We start from the raw sequence: 17,073 nt of genomic DNA, 5'->3' as shown, positions 1-17,073 counted from the left end.
TGTGTATGTTTTGTATTTCATACTTACCGTCTCGCACTTCAGTTGCCTCACAGAATCTCTACTCCTCACATGTAAAGCTTCACAGTCTCCTCACATTAACAATTTTGTAAGTTCTGTTTCGTTCCGTCTCTCGGTTTTCTCAACCTACCTCTTTACCATATTAAGATTTGTGCATTATATTCTCACCAAAAACACAGGAACTTATTTAGCATAAAGAAAACCTAGGAAGTCAAAGTGTTAAAGAAATGGGTTGTTATACTGTATCTCTTCATTGCGATACTGGAGCTCAGTTTTTCTAGTTAATTTCTGATCATTTAATCCAGCATAATCAGTTCTCTAGATCCTGACCCACAGATCCATCTTTCTACCACTAATTTAGCTGTGCTTCAAAGTTTCTGACTTCTTTATCTTCACTATATCATAAATTCTCCCTCTTACGCTAGTTCTTTTTCTTAATATTTCCTTATTTTTTTCTTCTCACCTCTCGTATGGCTGTCAGTTGAATAAAGTCAATTAAACTCAGCTGGATAAATACAAGAGTTGTCCCGACCATGAGAAGATGAAAGTTATTTATGTATTAGCAGTTTCAACATCCTATGAATCACTCTCAGCTGAATGAAATAGACAGGCTTCAGGTGAAATAGAATGTTTGAGTTATCCTGACCATGAGAGGATTAATACCTTTTCCTTCTCACACTGATTTTTACAGTCACTTCATTACTTCTCCCCCCCTTCTCTCTCTCTCTCTCTCTCTCTCTCTCTCTCTCTCTCTCACACTCACACACACACACACCTATATACCCTTTTACTTCTCCCTACCCTCCGTACCTTCACCCTCATCTCTCTCTCTTCTCAGCCTAGCCTCTCCCTCCCTCCCTCCCTCCCTCCGCCTCTTCCCCCTTCCTTTCCCACCTGCCTTAATGACCTTCTGGGTGCACCTGTGGTCGTAATGAAGGAGAATAATTACCCTTCTCTTCCTTCCTCTCATTTACTCTCTTCTCTCCCTCACCTTTTCATGGTTGTGTGTGTGTGTGTGTGTGTGTGTGTGTGTGTGTGTGTGTGCATTCTTTAATTTCACTTCGTTTACTCTCTTCTCGTGAGTCACTTATTTGTTTATCAATATTTTCCCTCTGTGGTTTGTCCTCTGTGTCCTCATAACCTTCTCCTCACCCTTTTACGTATCATGGCAATTCTCTTTTTCAATTCTCTAAGCTTATAGATAATATTACCGCGTTTAAGAGAGCGCCCTAGTCATGAAGAGCTCAATGAACACAACATCTAATCACTCACGTTAGGAAGGTCTCCGTAAGCTGAATATTACTTTATGGAAACAGCAAAAATTAGTTTTTTAAAATATATTGTCAGAGTGAAAGAGTTAGGCAGTTTTCTTTCTATCTTTCCTCGCCTTACTCTTCCACTCATCTTTCTTTTAAGTCTTCTGTCTCCCTTTTCCTAGCTCGCATTTATATTATTTTATTTTTTGTTTGTCAAGCACTCTACTTTCATTGCCCTGCCTCTGCCGTTTTCCTTCTGTATAACTTCTCGGCATCACCGTTTCCCCCTCTCTCTCTCTCTCTCTCTCTCTCTCTCTCTCCCCTATCGGAATCGAGAGGAAGGGCTTCACGGTAATGCCTCTATTGTTTTCATTATGGCCAGGAAGCACCGTTTAAGAAATATCGCCCTTCTGCCCATTACCGCCCCGCTAGCCTCTAATGACCGTGATTCCCTAATTGCGGGTAATCAGCGCTTCCCCAAAGGCTCCCAGTGTGCTCTCTCTCTCTCTCTCTCTCTCGCGGCCATCTTTTTTTTTTTTTTCACCGTCGGCAGGTTTGATCGACGGGCTTGTGTTTGGGTATTAGCGTGTGGGTGTGTTTGTGGGATTGCCTTGGTGTGTGTGTGTGTGTGTGTGTGTGTGTGTGTGTGTGTGTGTGTGAGAGAGAGAGAGAGAGAGGGAGAGGGGTGAGGAGGGTGGCAGAAAGAGATAGTACTGTGTGTTTGTGTGTGTGTGTGTGTGTGTGTGTGTGTGTGTGTGTGTGTGTGTGTGTGTGTTCGTGTGTGTGTTTCTGTGCTTATGTGTTAGTGTGTGATCTTGTATGTGTGTCTGTGTGTGTGTGCAGTAGGCCTTCGTATCCATAATGATGATGATGGCCAAGTTTATGAGAGTGTGTGGATGTATGTATGCTCATGTATGAGTGTCTGTCTTTATGCATGTTATGTATGTATTTATACAAGTTTGTGTGTGTGTGTGTGTGTGTGTGTGTGTGTGTGTGTGTGTGTGTGTGTGTGTGTGGCCACCATGTATTATTCCAGTGAGAAGCTTGTTAGGAGTGCAATTTAATCCCCGGGGCCTTGATCGTACTACCTGTAATTTTACTCATTCTTTAATTACCACCGCCGACCTTTCCCCCTGGCCAGCTAACCAACTCACCTCTCTCCTCTTGGGCTGGGCTGTTGAGCTGGGGGTGTCAAAGAAATTACTGTGCTGGTTTCGACACTTTTTCACACTTACACAATGCTCGCCTAATAAATTCATGGCCTACGACTATTTTTTAATTTATATTACCTTGGCGGATATTATCGTCCCTTTACAGTCAATTTCTCATAGCTTCGTGTGAGAATAGGACAATACTATGGTTTTGCACTTTTTTTTTTAATAGAACTTAGTGAATAGCACCATATTCTAGTGTTCATTTCTTGTTAAACGCATTCATGGTTGAGGGATTACAGTTTTATGTCTAATTAAGCTGAACAATGTATATATGATTTATTTACAACTATGGGAATTCTCTTTTACTGAAGAGGCTGTTGAGGGCTGTCTCTAATCCCCCAGCTCAAAACTTTTCTCCTCAGCTAGATATGAGTGGGAGGAAGTAGTGAGAAGCTGAAAACATAGTACAGTATACGCTAGGAGTCAAGTGTTTATTTAAAAATACTAGACGATCACATACTATGATTAAGGTGAAAAACATGAGCTGGACGTGGCAAGAATAAAGCGAGGGTATTGTCGTCCTCAGAATGTTAGGAAAGAAGACGAGAGACTAATCCTGCCCTGAATAAAATTGTCAGGAGTAGGGGGAATCGGGTCGTAATTTCTGCCGTCATTAGAGACAAGGGTAGAGAACGATAGACCACACTTGAGCTGAATAAAATCTAATGGAGGTAGTAAGTTTAAAAAATTGAGATACCTAGCCAAGGTTACGGGAGAACTAATTTCCCTTAGCCAGCGACATGCCACTCCCGACTTAAATGTTATCTGGCAGTAAAAAGAATAAAATATGTGAGATTTTTTCGTCGTCATAGGGATAATATTAGCTCAAATTCTTAAAAGCTGAGAGAACGAAGGCGCATACGGTCCCCTAAATTCTGATGGTCATTTGTGAGCATTTGATCTGGTGAGGTTGCATGCCACGTTCAGCAGCGCACTCAGCACCGTGGCAGAGAAGAAAAATACGCTATACTCTCTTCCGCTATTTATCCAGCGAAATGTATATCTTGCCGATACTTTTGTAGTCTCATTAGCCCTCAGATTTTGATGATTAGTGTTAGAACACCTGAAAGTATGATAATTGGTTAGCCCTCATTCCACGTTATATAATACGGCAACGATGCAAAAATACACCTTTTTCTCATCAAGTGATCCATCAGCTTTTTCACAAAGAGTGGTGTCCTCCACTGAAAAGGTGATCCCACGGTAAAAAACACAAAACTGAGAAGGACGTCATCTTCCTGCCATGAGTAAAACTGTATGTGTGAAGGTGGACTTTAACCCACTGCGATTGATGGCCGTGGTAGCATTCTCAGAACAGAGAGGGCGAAGGTGCAGGCAAGACCACAATTTTCGACAGCAATTTATGAAGGGCATAATGAGAACAAGACGTAAATGCCTTCTCTGCCTCGCTGCTCAATGCACTTTATAATGTCACATGCAGGCTAACCACATCAAGCGCTCATAACTATCCCATAAATTACAGTCAGAAATTGGAGTCTCGCATGCACCTTCTCCCTCCTTGCTTTCATTTTAGAACACCTGTGAATTTAGACCTCCTTCCAAGTAAAGAGATAGTCTGCATTCCACGTTACACAGTGCATACAGCAATAAGGCAGAAGGCCAATGTTTTGTTTTACTTACACGTGCCAGTTTTACGACCTTTTTCATTTCGTTTTTGCTGCCACCATAGAAGTTTATTAAACTTACAAAAAGCCTCTTGTACTACAGAGGTATATGAAGGCTATATCTAACGATCTAACCCCTCCCATTAAAAAGGGTTTCGCATAGTTGAATAAAATCATATGGAGATGGCAAGCATAAAATGAAAAGACGAAATATTACTGCAAGGGTGATAACCATATAATCAACCCATACGTGTTCCCTACGTGTCAACAAGTGCGTTGGTGGAGAGTTAAAACTCTTACCCTTAAAACCACAAACTCAAAGACAAACGGCCACCCCTTATGGGATTATGGCCTTTGGATATAGATAGACAGATGGACAGAAATTATCCTAGTTATAATAATATCCCCTTTATGTGTCAGTTACGATTTAGCCTGTGTCTACGAAATCCCTAGTTCCGCTTGCAAGAAGCAGTAAAAAAAAAGTATAATAATTTAGTCACCGCTTCTTGCAGTTTTCTGTGTAAGTTCCTGTAACCATCTTGATTATACCTCAATAAAGAATTTCATACATCCATACTAATTATCGATATTGCTGATATCACTTTTGCATTTCTTTCAATTGCTGAATTATTAACGTTCTCAGATTGCTGTCCTACGACCGCAACGACCGCTGTTAAATTTGCGCCTTCTCGCTCTTTGTATTAGTTACCCCAGTTCTAATGCAGCCGACGTTACTGACTGTGAAGTCTTCCAGGTGCGATGTAACTAGAACTGCTAACAGCGACTCGGGAGGGATTCACAAACATATTTGCGATCGGTTCTCTGTCGTAACTAGATCTGTATTTACAGATAGTATAAGATACACGGGAAGATTATAATCACCTTCCTTAGTTATTGTGAGATTAAAAGCTGTACCTTAGGGTAATGAAAAATGCATTTTGTCGTGACACAGTCTGATGTTTATGGAAAATAAATTACTGAGAAGTGCACAAACTAAGCATATTAATTTCCATCACCGCTAGATGGGTGTCACACACACCACAAAGCCAGTCACGAGAAAGGACGTGTGTGCTGGGCAATCCCCAGGTCCTGTCCTCCCCTCTTTCTGTTTTTTAATCAGCCCATACACCACTGACCGGGCTAATGTATGGCCCGGCCTGCACTATATGTGCAGGGAATCTTTTAACAACAACAACAGATGGGTGTGATGTTGAAAAAGTGCAAAGAAATCTTAGTTACGAGAGAAATAAATAAGTAAATAATTAAACAAATAATATATATATATATATATATATATATATATATATATATATATATATATATATATATATATATATACCTGTGTAATGAATAACTAAAGCCTGCGGAAGTAAACGTGATAGCCTGCACAACGCAATAGTCGTGCATACCAGGTTAGTGGGTGATTAACGTGCCACACGCTCAAAGGCCTAAATTGAGGAAATGAACACCTCCCTCAGAGTCTCATAGCGTCTTCCTTTACCACCCTTACTTCAGTGGAAACTTCATGGTAATGGCATTTGCGCTTCCTCTGCCAGAAAACTACAACTGAAGAAAGTTTGTAAATACAGCATCAGAGGCACCATGGCCCTCTGTGCTGAGTGCCGGTAAGGAGTGGGCCGCTTAAACTGGTTACGTGTAATGCCGGCACCGCACGCCACACCTAATTGTAGGGTGAACTGGGAGCTCCTTATACCGGCTCCAGTTAAAGTGGGCGGCCTCGGTGATTAGATAAGAAAAATCGTGATATTATGAAAGAGAAATAGGGTGACCATTACCATTAGCGTTATGAAGAAGGTGGACGCTGTTATTACGCTCATTACTGTGCTGGTTTACCTCCGGCTGAAAATATATGATGCTAATTTTGTTAATCAAGTATCATTATTATTACGGCTTCTTTTAATTAGCAGGTTAACTTAGCCTTGAATTGCGTGACATCAGTAAGTAATCATGAGGCTGTTTGCTGGGAACCGTTGTAGTAATGATCACCAAACACATTATACACAGGTGTGCAGTCTTTCATAATCATCCTCGCTCTCATAACCTGTCATACGAGATTGTTACCTGCACTTTTGTCATGTACAATCTGAATTTCTGGCAAGTAGTTCAAGGAAAATGTTACTACTACATATAACTGGCACTTCATGATTGAGCAACGCGTTAATGAATATAAATATTGTGTAGTTACTGTATCTCGTGTCAGTAACAGATTTCTTTCATTAACGAAGTCCCACTTATTCTTATATGAGTTGTTATTCATTCTGGAGGCGTATACAAGTACAGAACCATCACAGATGATGCTGACTAAAAAGCGTTCTCCATTTACGAATATATTTTATAGAGAAATCGGAAAATGATCATGCATTTACAACTGGGCTTCAGTTATGGTGACTGTATTTGTTACCTGTAAAAAAAAAATAATAAAGAAGAAAAAAGAAGAAGAAGAAGAAAAGGCTTTACTGGCCTACTTTACTTAAAAACAAACTCGTGACGATTTCCCTATAGAGTAGTGTTATAAAGTATTCCATTCACTGATTTTGTATATATCATGCCATGCCAGTCCAGCCACATACTGTAAGTTTATGCGAAGTGGGGATTTTGAGGCAAGGGTTTTCTGATCCTCTTACGTAAAAGAGTAAAAAGAGAGGGGAAGTAGGCACAGTCTCCTGCCTTCTGTGTCGATAGAGGGACGAGGTTTCTTGTAGTTCATGTGCTGAGCAGTTGGTTCGCCACATCACACCAGAACAAAAGAGGTTTCGGTGGTGTGGGGTGTGGTTAACGCCTCATTCCGGTCTATTGTGCTCACTTTATCTGACACAAAAGTACGGGTAGTACTATTTCTCCTCTATCCCGGGGAACTCCCAACCATACTCAGAGTATTCCACCTATTCACATTATCAACCTTTATAAGACTTCATGCATTGAAGAGGAGTCTTTAGTTTTGCCCATCTTTCTGTGAGAATGCTAAGTCAAATTAATTATAGATAATCCCATGGTACATGCTGTGTGTTCACGGGCGGAGGCTGAAGAGTCGTGTTTACAATCATTACCAATTTATTTTTAAACCCAGCAAAGTGAGAACAGTGGGAATAAGTTTCACAGGTTTACCCTATATTCCAATCCGTGCATGGGGATTCGTAATGTCTGTTGTCTGTTTGTCATTCTGTAATCAGATTCTTCCTACACGAGTGGGTAGATTGGAATGAAAGCTGCCATGCAATTATATATGGAAAACATGAAGGTCAAATACAGTAGAAATGGGTAAGGTTCCCTCGGCCCACCCCGCCTTGAACGCACCGTTTCTCCTATCATAGTTTGAGTGCTCCGAAAATATTAGGCAACAAGAGCAGCCATCAGAAGTATGCCTTAATCATCCGTAGAGGTATAAAGCTAAGAACAACACAAGTAAGAGTACTCGGAGATCTGAGAGCCGAATAATTGATTTCGCCCTAAATAAATATAGCTTAAATATGGTTACAAGTAAATAATGTTATGAATCAAGCAACGGAGTGACTACAAAATAGGACTGTACAGGCATGTAGATGTGGATCTGCCATTGTGAATGCTACCTGTGCGCCTTATTTGTGCATGTTTCGAGGAGTGGTATGCCGCCATAGACACTGACTTACGAAAAATTAAGCAAAGACTGAAGAAGTAAATGTGTGAATGTGAGGGAGGCCAGGGTAGTTTTGAGTGTGGTGGTGGTGGAAATAAGATGGAAGCAAATGTATTAATGTAACAAAGACCTGAGCAGTGGTGTGAAATGTGGTGGTGATGGTGTGGTGATGGTAGGGCGACTGGGAGTAAAAGAGTGAATGTGGGAGGGACTGCAGCAGCTGTGAGTGTAGGTGTGATGGTGGCTGTAAGAAGAGTGGAGGTAAAAGTGTGGATGTGGGAGAAACTTGAGCAATTGAGTGTGTTTGCAGGTGAAGATAAGGAGAGAAAAGATTAAGGTGTGTGTGAGGGAGACTAATGTTGTGTGTGTGTGTGTGTGTGTTTGGTAAGGCAGGTCCCAACGCCTCTGTTGACTCTGTGCCGCCGGGGTGAAATATGTGTGTGCACTGCCGGCGACAAGTGGGGCCTTAATTAAAACACGCTGATAACTTATTTAGAAACGCGGCCTCATTAGTGAACTTTATAGTGGTCATTGAAAAGATAGCAAATTGGCTAATTACGCACTCCCAGCTCCCTCCCTCTCCACCGCTCGTTCATGGACCAATTACAGACAGACTCATCCAAAACGCGGAAATATTCATTGGGAAAATTGCTTCCACTTATTATGAGGCTCTCAAAGGGTGCTAATTAGTGTAATGGGTGGTTGGTGCGCTTACTACACTCAAGGGAAGGGGGAAGAGGCGGGGGTGTAATATATGGAGGGGGAAAGGAGGGGCTGATATATTGAACTGGAGGGTTAACATGTGGAGAGGGGGAGGCAGAGGGGTAACTAAACTTAGAGGTGAGAGAGTTAACTACTTCACTCCCGCGACGAGATTCTTATTCTGGTTACATTGTGGGGATTTTAGTTGGCTTATCTTTCGAAGTGATGGAGTCTTGTATAGAGCCTTCATTAAGGTCTTGAGCAGCAGAGACTTTTCCTAACTTTAGTAAAATCGTAAGAAAATGGCAAGAAATATATGCATGACGTCCTGTGGTTGAGGGGAGGTTTACAGTGAAGAAGGCGATGAAGCTTAAAGTGTTCGTAAAGTCATCCTGTGATATCTGATCTGTTTATTCTTACCCCACCGAATCTGACGACGTACTTCTTAGTTTATTCTTCCTTTCTCCAGACGCTTACAGTCAGCTTAGGTAGTGAAAGAGTTAATGAAGGCTATATCTAACCCTCTGGTAGTGGCTTGATTTAACAGAAATGGACGTTATCGTTTTGAAGAGGGTAATGGAACAGGACGGTTTTTACGTGCAGAGGAGAGCAAAGGAAAGGAGAAGGTGGTAGGAGAGAAAGAAGAATTCATGATGACAGTCTAATGATGATAGAAATGGAAAAACGGAATAATTGGATGAGCGCATAATACTCTTTGGTCAAAATGTATTATTAACACTCTGGCTCCTATGACCCTCTTTCAGCTGATTGAAAAGGTCCCGACCATCAGAGGGTTGACAGGACAGCATTCTCGTTGACTTTATGTTTTATCCTAAATGATTTTATTCAGCTCTGGAAATATGTTCTGTTGTCCGCTTTCCATGGCACTGCTTCTGTTCACTCTTCAAGTACAGTAGGAAAAGAGTTTTTTTTTTTTTTTTTTTAATGCGAGGAAGAAGGAACCAAAGGCTAGGAGCCCGCAAACAGTTCTTTCCAAGAAAAAAAAGATACAAAATTATTTATTCCATGTCTTCCCATTTCCATCCGATTCTGAGGACAAGCCACTAAAACCCATTTCAGATGTGTCTAAGGTTCTGTATCGAGAAAACAGCATTAATAGAGAGGAGAGAATGGCAGAAGCGAATATGTTTTCAAAGACTATTGTTCTTTGTGGGATGTAGTGTAATAATACGGTATGGATTATGAAAAACAAAGGATATTTCATCATCAGAGTAATATGTAGATGACTAAAATATTTAACTTAACCCCTGTTTTGCGTGCATGAGGTGGTCCCACACATAAATGTATTCTTTGTTGTGTTTCTGGGAACTTGTGGATGAAAGTAACGAAACTGCGGTCTTAATTGAAGCTGCTCCGGGTTGCATAATTGATTCCCGAGCACCTGAACAGCGGGGAGAGAAGGTTAGTTACTTGTTTACCGCACCTGTGGAAAGGAGAACATGCTGACCATCAATTTCTTTTGTGCTGTTTATGTTTTGGTGTTCTTTGTGTGTGTGTGTGTGTGTGTGTGTGTGTGTGTGTTCGTTTTTATAGTTTCAGTGAGACAAGCAATAAAGGCATTACTCCTGAAAACATGTTAAATTGAGATGTTTGCGTATATGTAAAGACAGACGCCAAACTCTAGCTTAGACAGCAAAACATTATTATCGTACCCCATTAAACTACATTCATGTTTGCCTGTGAATTGGTAGATTATATGTAACAGTAGTCCACATGTATCTTACTCTGAAACAAGTACGGATGAACTTAGCAACTTCCACTGTCACACTCTTCTCATCAAAAGCATGATTAGGCTAATAATCACATTATAACTCTTTACATTTATTTTTCATATTCCAAAACCTTTTTATTTGTTCTACTTTCTCCTTCATTATACCTCCTCCACTCTAACTGTAATTTTCTGTTATTTTTCATCATTAGCTGTAATCTCTCTCTCTCTCTCTCTCTCTCTCTCTCTCTCTCTCTCTCTCTCTCTCTCTCTCTCCTTCTCATTTCCTCCGACCCTAACTACATTTCTCCTTTGCATATTATTCTCTTCCCTCTTTTTTGTCGCTGTTACTATCATTTTCTAATATCGCTTCCAACCATTTTAGGGACTGAAACACACTTAGCTATTATATTTTTGATATTGCCAGTCTATTTACTTATGAAAAGGAGACCCTTAGTGGAGGAGTTCAAATGTTCTCTCCAGTCTGCAGTCATCCTCTCCATCTTCTTTCCATCACCTCAAAATTAATTCCTGTAAACCTCCACCTTCAACTCTTTTGCCCACAGATTTCCCTGAAATACAGTCATTAACTCTCATGTCATCCCTTCATTTCTCTCCACATCTTCTCCATCTCAGCCATTCCCCACATCAGCTGCCTCTCTCTTCGTTGTGCTTTTTCACTGCACTTGTAATCAGTTACTAGGTTCTCTCCCAAAACGCTATTTCGACATTTCATCCATCAGTCTTCCTCCCGTCTCATTTATTTTCCATATCTCAATAGCATCATCTAATTTTCTCTGCGTAACACCATCCCTTCCTCACTAGCAGTCAAAAGCCACTTCCTAAAACCTACTTTCCTCCTCCTTTTCTCTCTTTATAAATATGATACCTATCACTTCACTCTCAGTCAGTATTAAACAGTTCTTCCCCAAATGCATATCCCTCATCAACCTCAATCATCATACCACTTCATTCACAATCAATTTCTACCTCTCTCCCTCCTAGTACTCTCCCCTCCCTCTCCCCCCTCTCCTAACCAGCCACTAAAGGTCACCACTCCAGCTTAGTTTGACCTTCCGACCTTCCATTTTAGCTCTCGACAGATCAGAAACTGTGTGATGGTGTGGCCGGGGCGCTCTGATTAAACGCATCTTTTATGTACGTGTCCAGAGATTAAACCTGAACTTGCGTGTGTGTGTGTGTGTGTGTGTGTGTGTGTGTGTGTGTGTGTGTGTGTGTGTGTGTGAGAGAGAGAGAGAGAGAGAGAGGAGAACAGGGGAAATGATGCATTGTATTGGTGTGTGTGTGTGTATGTGTGTGTGTGTGTGTGTGTGTGTGTGTGTGTGTGTGTGTGTGTGTGTGTGTGAGAGAGAGAGAGAGAGAGAGAGAGAGAGAGAGAGGAGAATAGGGGAAATGATGCATTGTATTGGTGTGTGTGTGTGTGTGTGTGTGTGTGTGTGTGTGTGTGTGTGTGTGTGTGTGTGTGTAGATATAAATTCTGAGAATATGGAGGGTACAAGAATGTTACATAAATTTATATTAACGTGTTGAGAGGAGAGAGTTCGTGGACTATGTAAGAGAGGAAGAGGCAAGAGAAAGAAACAGATAATTTTCTTCCCAGTTTTTGGTTACTTCCTATGCTTTGATTATAGAATTTTATCCTGCAGTGTGTCTTATAGTATTACTTCCTAGTGGTAAAGTATTAATAGAGGGAGTGGGCCAATCAAAAAGAGATATTACTGTTCTGATGAAAAACGTTTGACTGAAGCGAGAATTTCACCAAGCGCGTTGCTCTCTGCTTTATATGTAACATTTTTTTTTTTTTGGATAACCTTGGACTGTTATTTCTGTTGTGAAGACTTATAGCCTATCTATTTCTCTAGATCATTGTCCAATGTTCTCATTATTTTTTAGAGCTACCTCACTATGTCTTGGTGTGGTAAGTGGTTAAGGGCGTGGTGGTGGTGGTGGGTATGGTAGTGCTGGAGGTGGTGCTAGTGGTGGTGAATGTGTGTTGTGGTGGTATGATGGAGGTAAGTGTGGAGGGTGTAGAGGTGATAGTTAATGTGGTGGTGGAAATGATTCTGAAGATAGCAGTGAGTGGTAGTGAGTGATGGGGCGATGGTAAGTGTAGTGGAGCTGATGATGGAGGTGGTGGTATGGTGGAGTTGGGTACGGAGATTGTGGAGTGGTGATATGCATGAAGTTGATGGTGATAGTGGTGGAGGTGGTAATGGATGTGGTGAATGTAATGGCGAGTTTGATTTTGATGGTGAGTTTGATGGAGGTGGTGCTGACTGAGTAAGACACAGAACAGATCTGCCATTAATAACTACGTGCATTATCGTTACTCTTTATTTTTGCCACGGTAGGTACAAGAATGCCAATTTTAATAAACACGAATACCTGGATTAATGTTAAGTATGGTTATATTTTACCTGCATCCTCACTGTTCTGCACGCTACATGGTCATCTATTTTTTTACTTCACATGCAATTGGTTTTCCTAAAATATTTTCTCATTATATAAGTTGATATTAAACAAAAATCATTCTCGCTTGTGATACGTAATTCTCTCTCTCTCTCTCTCTCTCTCTCTCTCTCTCTCTCTCTACTTGCCTGTGCAGTACCTAGAACAATGCACATGCCATAAACACCTCGGATTTACACTTCTCAGTAGTAAGCGGTAAATCTAATAACGTTCAGTAATAAAGAGTTTCATAAGTTTGTGCCTTTTGTTTCCACTTGTATGCGTCAGTACACGTGTATGTGTGTGTGTGTGTGTGTGTGTGTGTGTGTGTGTGTGTGTGTGTGTGTGTGTGTGTGTGTGTGTGTGTGTTTAAAGGGGCACAGTCATTATTTCTCCATCGTTTTGGTGCACGATTCTTTTTTCTGTGTCATCCATTTGTCAGATTATAAATTACAATGGCCGAATCACACTGTCAGAATAATTGTCAGTGTGAATTATTCGTGAGGGCGAGGACAGGTACAGGTGTTGTGCTCCCACGCCTCCAGGCCCATTATTTATCAACTTTATTTTGAGACGAAGTAGTGCATGATATCGCTGTTTATAGTTTTATCTTTTCTCATTGAGCTACCAAAAACTGTCTTGACTCCAAAAAAGTGAATATAAACGTGATACATGACAAAACAATATAAATCCTGATAATGACTACTACTCATACTTGTTCAACATGGGATTTAAATAAGATCCTTTATGAATATAGTGATGTATATGTAAAAGATATTGGCTAATGACTCGGTTGACTTAGGCTGGTATGCTGGTGGGCTAAAGAAGCTCCCTTACACCTTTTTCTAAGCGACTTATTTTGTTTTTTTACACCCTATCGTCCTCTTCTGTGTTACATAAATCCTTCCAATATCTCCATACTCTGCATAAGTACCGTAGAAAAGGATATTAACCAGCCATATCCATAAATAAATCGCTAAAGAAAAGATGTTGGGGAGCCCCCTTACCCGAAGAGAGTACGAGCCTAAAGTCTCCACAGCAGTTAGTTAAATTAGGATTCATTTTGCTTTATCGTATCTGGCGCATTAATTTAAATCTAGTTTTAGGGTGAAGTACTTGGCTGCACGATGAGGGATGCTGAAATTATAAACGAACATCTTAAATACAGCTTTGGCCTGAGAAAATTTATGAATACTGTCCCAGGAAGCAAGCCATGTTTTCCTGTGATTTACGGATTTGTATTTTTTTATTTATATTGGTCGTATTTGCTGCCTGTCGTGTTAGTAAATCGATCCCTTAACCTTCTGATCAAGTCACGCACACTCCCCACACGTCATCCCGCCCAAAGCATCTATTTCATGGCATATACGGTTTGTAGGGCCACGTTGGTGTGTGTGTGTGTGTGTGTGTGTGTGTGTGTGTGTGTGTGTGTGTGTGTGTGTGTGTGTGTGTGTGATATGCTACTTCAAATCCTGGAAACCCAAACAATGGAATTTAGCCCTGTCAGTACGATTACATTTTTTTACTTTGTTCCTGATACCGACAGACGACTTTAACTATAGCCTTAACCTGGTAAAGAGAGTTAATCCGCTAATTCCTTTAGTTCGATGGCGTCTATATACATTTGTTCGTACTTTTGTCAGACTATTTCGTTCAGCCTGTGAGAGACCCCTTGTTGCGCAGAATCTACCTAACCTCTAGGAAATTAGCTCGAGTATATACTGTGTTTTTTCATGAATTTGTTATGCCAGGCGATTTTATTAGACTCAGCAGATATTTCTTTAATTGGAGAGACTAGACATGGCCTCTAGTAACGCCTTCAGCACGAGAAGTTTTCCTTAGTTAAATAAAATTTTCTAGAGGTATGAAAAATAATCTACAAAATCATCTTTAACCAGAAATCGTCGGTCCTAGGCTGACACAAACGTCTAGCAATAACAAATGTAAATTACAAAGCACCTCTTCGGGCTGAAGGGGTTAACGAAGGTCGTTCCTAACCTCTTCAGCCCGAAGTCTAAACTGCAATATATCGTCTGGTGGTGGCAAGGAAAAAAAATGGGGTCCTGAAACTGAATGGGTTATGGGACGGTACTGGTGTGAAAATGGCAACATATTTTTCTCACGCATGTTAAAAGCACGTAAGTCAGTCTAAAAGACTTCCTAAAACCCGGCCATTGGTGTTTGAAAACAATAATGGTAGAGCAGATAAACAGAGTCCTGCATGAGTCAACCTGCCTTTGTTTGTTTTCCCACACGCGGCCAACAGCCACTAAGCCCAGCCACGGCCATGTCCATACTCTGTTCACTTTGACCTGGCTCGCCTAATGCTGCCATATCCCCAGGTACTGAGCTGTTGTAAGAGATTAACAGCAAAATACGGTGTTAGTCACGCGAAAGTGCTATGCAAAGGATGTAGAAGTGTAATCTCGCATTATCCTGTCAATGAGCTACGTTTGTAATATGTGCTCCAAAAGGATGAAAATCTCAAAATGAAAGTGAACGAACGATGGTCAATTGAACTTCACACCCTCTACTACACCTCAGTCGAACGTTACACCCTCACTAGGCCTAAACTGAGCCTCACATCGTCCACATGACATCAGTCGTCTATGGGAGTTGAATAAATTTGGCAGCCAGTAGCAGAAATGATGGTGTGAGAATGCGGTGTGGCGTGGAGAGGTTTGTGTGCGGGAAATACGGCTCCTTTATTACAGAAAAAATGGTTTGCTGTCTCCTTCGATCAACCTGTTCACACCCGACATTTATTTTGCTTAGTACAATTTTGTCTGTCATAATGGGCAGAGTGATTTTCATATTTATTTTCCAAATTGATCTGCTCCAAACGAGGTATCTGATATTTCTCCTCTGTTATTCATGGCTGTGACTGTGACAATCTGTATACTGTGTTTTACTGTTACCCCCGAAATTTCATGTACAGCTCTGGATTCTCGGCATTATTATTTGACATTTGCATTGAAAGCACCCATCATAGCAAACATTTTCATTCCGTTTGGTGCATCTTCAATAATCTTATATATGTCCTTGCATTAACAGGTTTGTGTTGGAACATAATTATATTTTATCTGATCTTTTTATTCCCCTGTTCTGTCACTGATACTGAAATACTCCTCAATAATGTTCACGTGAAAGAAAATATATGATGTGTTTCATTATCTTCATTTCTGTCCCAAAATGCGCCCGTCAGACAGTTCTTTTAATATTTCCAGTGGCCTTCTGACCTCTCCATGATCAAAGTTTCCCTCTTCTTGTCACTAAGTTACAGAAGAACCGACAAATTTTCTTTGACAATTGGAGTCAAGACATTGTAAGCTGCTGACGTCTGACAAATCATACCCAGCAGCTTTTTGCAGCAACTTCCTCTGAATGAGGCCTAAGTCCCGCAGTGCCCAGTTCCTCCATCGTTGCTGGACTTGGGGCAACGGACAAACTGAACAACCTGGCCCCTTAGAAATGGATTGAAAGGAAAGCTACGCCATAACCCTACACGTTAGCTTGCAAAACGGTGGCAAAATGAACACTTTTTGTCAGGTCCCTAACCGTGAAACTGCTTAATGTGGTTGTACCCGAAAAGTATAGCCTTGTGGATCACTGTGATATGAAAACTTTCCACTGCGACAAGGACGAGTTCCGTCGACGATGCTGAAATGAAATATTTTTAAATCACGAGATCAGTAAATGGTGCTATCCGATTTAGTTGCAACTTTTGTCGTCCTCTGTCATTAGTTTACAATTCGTATCAGTATTCACGTCACTATCGTCGTGCTCAAAGATGATGGCAGTACAGAGCTTTACTGTACCATGTGAGTATATGCTTACTTATCGGTCAACGAGAAAAAAAATATATTATACACTGAAAATCTTCCGCAGTCTTTGCAGAAGGTGCTGCGTGTATGGTTAAAGGTAAAGACATAAAGAACACAATGATCTTGAACCTATTATGCAAATGAATTACTGTATACGAACTCATTATGCAAATAGACTGTATAGTGGACGCATCAATGATGACGGCAGTTACACCAAGTATGTTGTATGTGCAGACAACAAGACGATCATTATATCATCATGCAAGAATTATCTGGTATAGTTTAAGTGCTGCTCTTGCTGAATCTACATTTAATATCGTCACATTTATACTGGAGTTGTTGTCGTTAAGCACTGACCCAAATACCTTTAACTCAGTGCGTGACCTTTACTGCTCATACAGGAACAGATTTTGCAGCTGAAACCACGATAATCACTGTTTAGACAGGAACTGGGGAAACCACAATGACCAATGTTTACACTCTGCATCCCCCCAGTCCCGCCCCACCCTCGTTCCCTTCAACCCTCCTTACCTCAGCCTTCCCACACTTGTTACCCAACTGTCCTCTTCAACTCATTACTCCTGTCCCCATTGTTCCTCTCA

The sequence above is a fragment of the Coenobita brevimanus genome, chromosome 14 (genome assembly GCF_032717465.1).
Source record: "Coenobita brevimanus isolate Jiangsu-jjx chromosome 14, ASM3271746v2, whole genome shotgun sequence".
Taxonomy (NCBI): Eukaryota; Metazoa; Arthropoda; class Malacostraca; order Decapoda; family Coenobitidae; genus Coenobita; species Coenobita brevimanus.
This window is presented reverse-complemented; position numbering follows the sequence as displayed.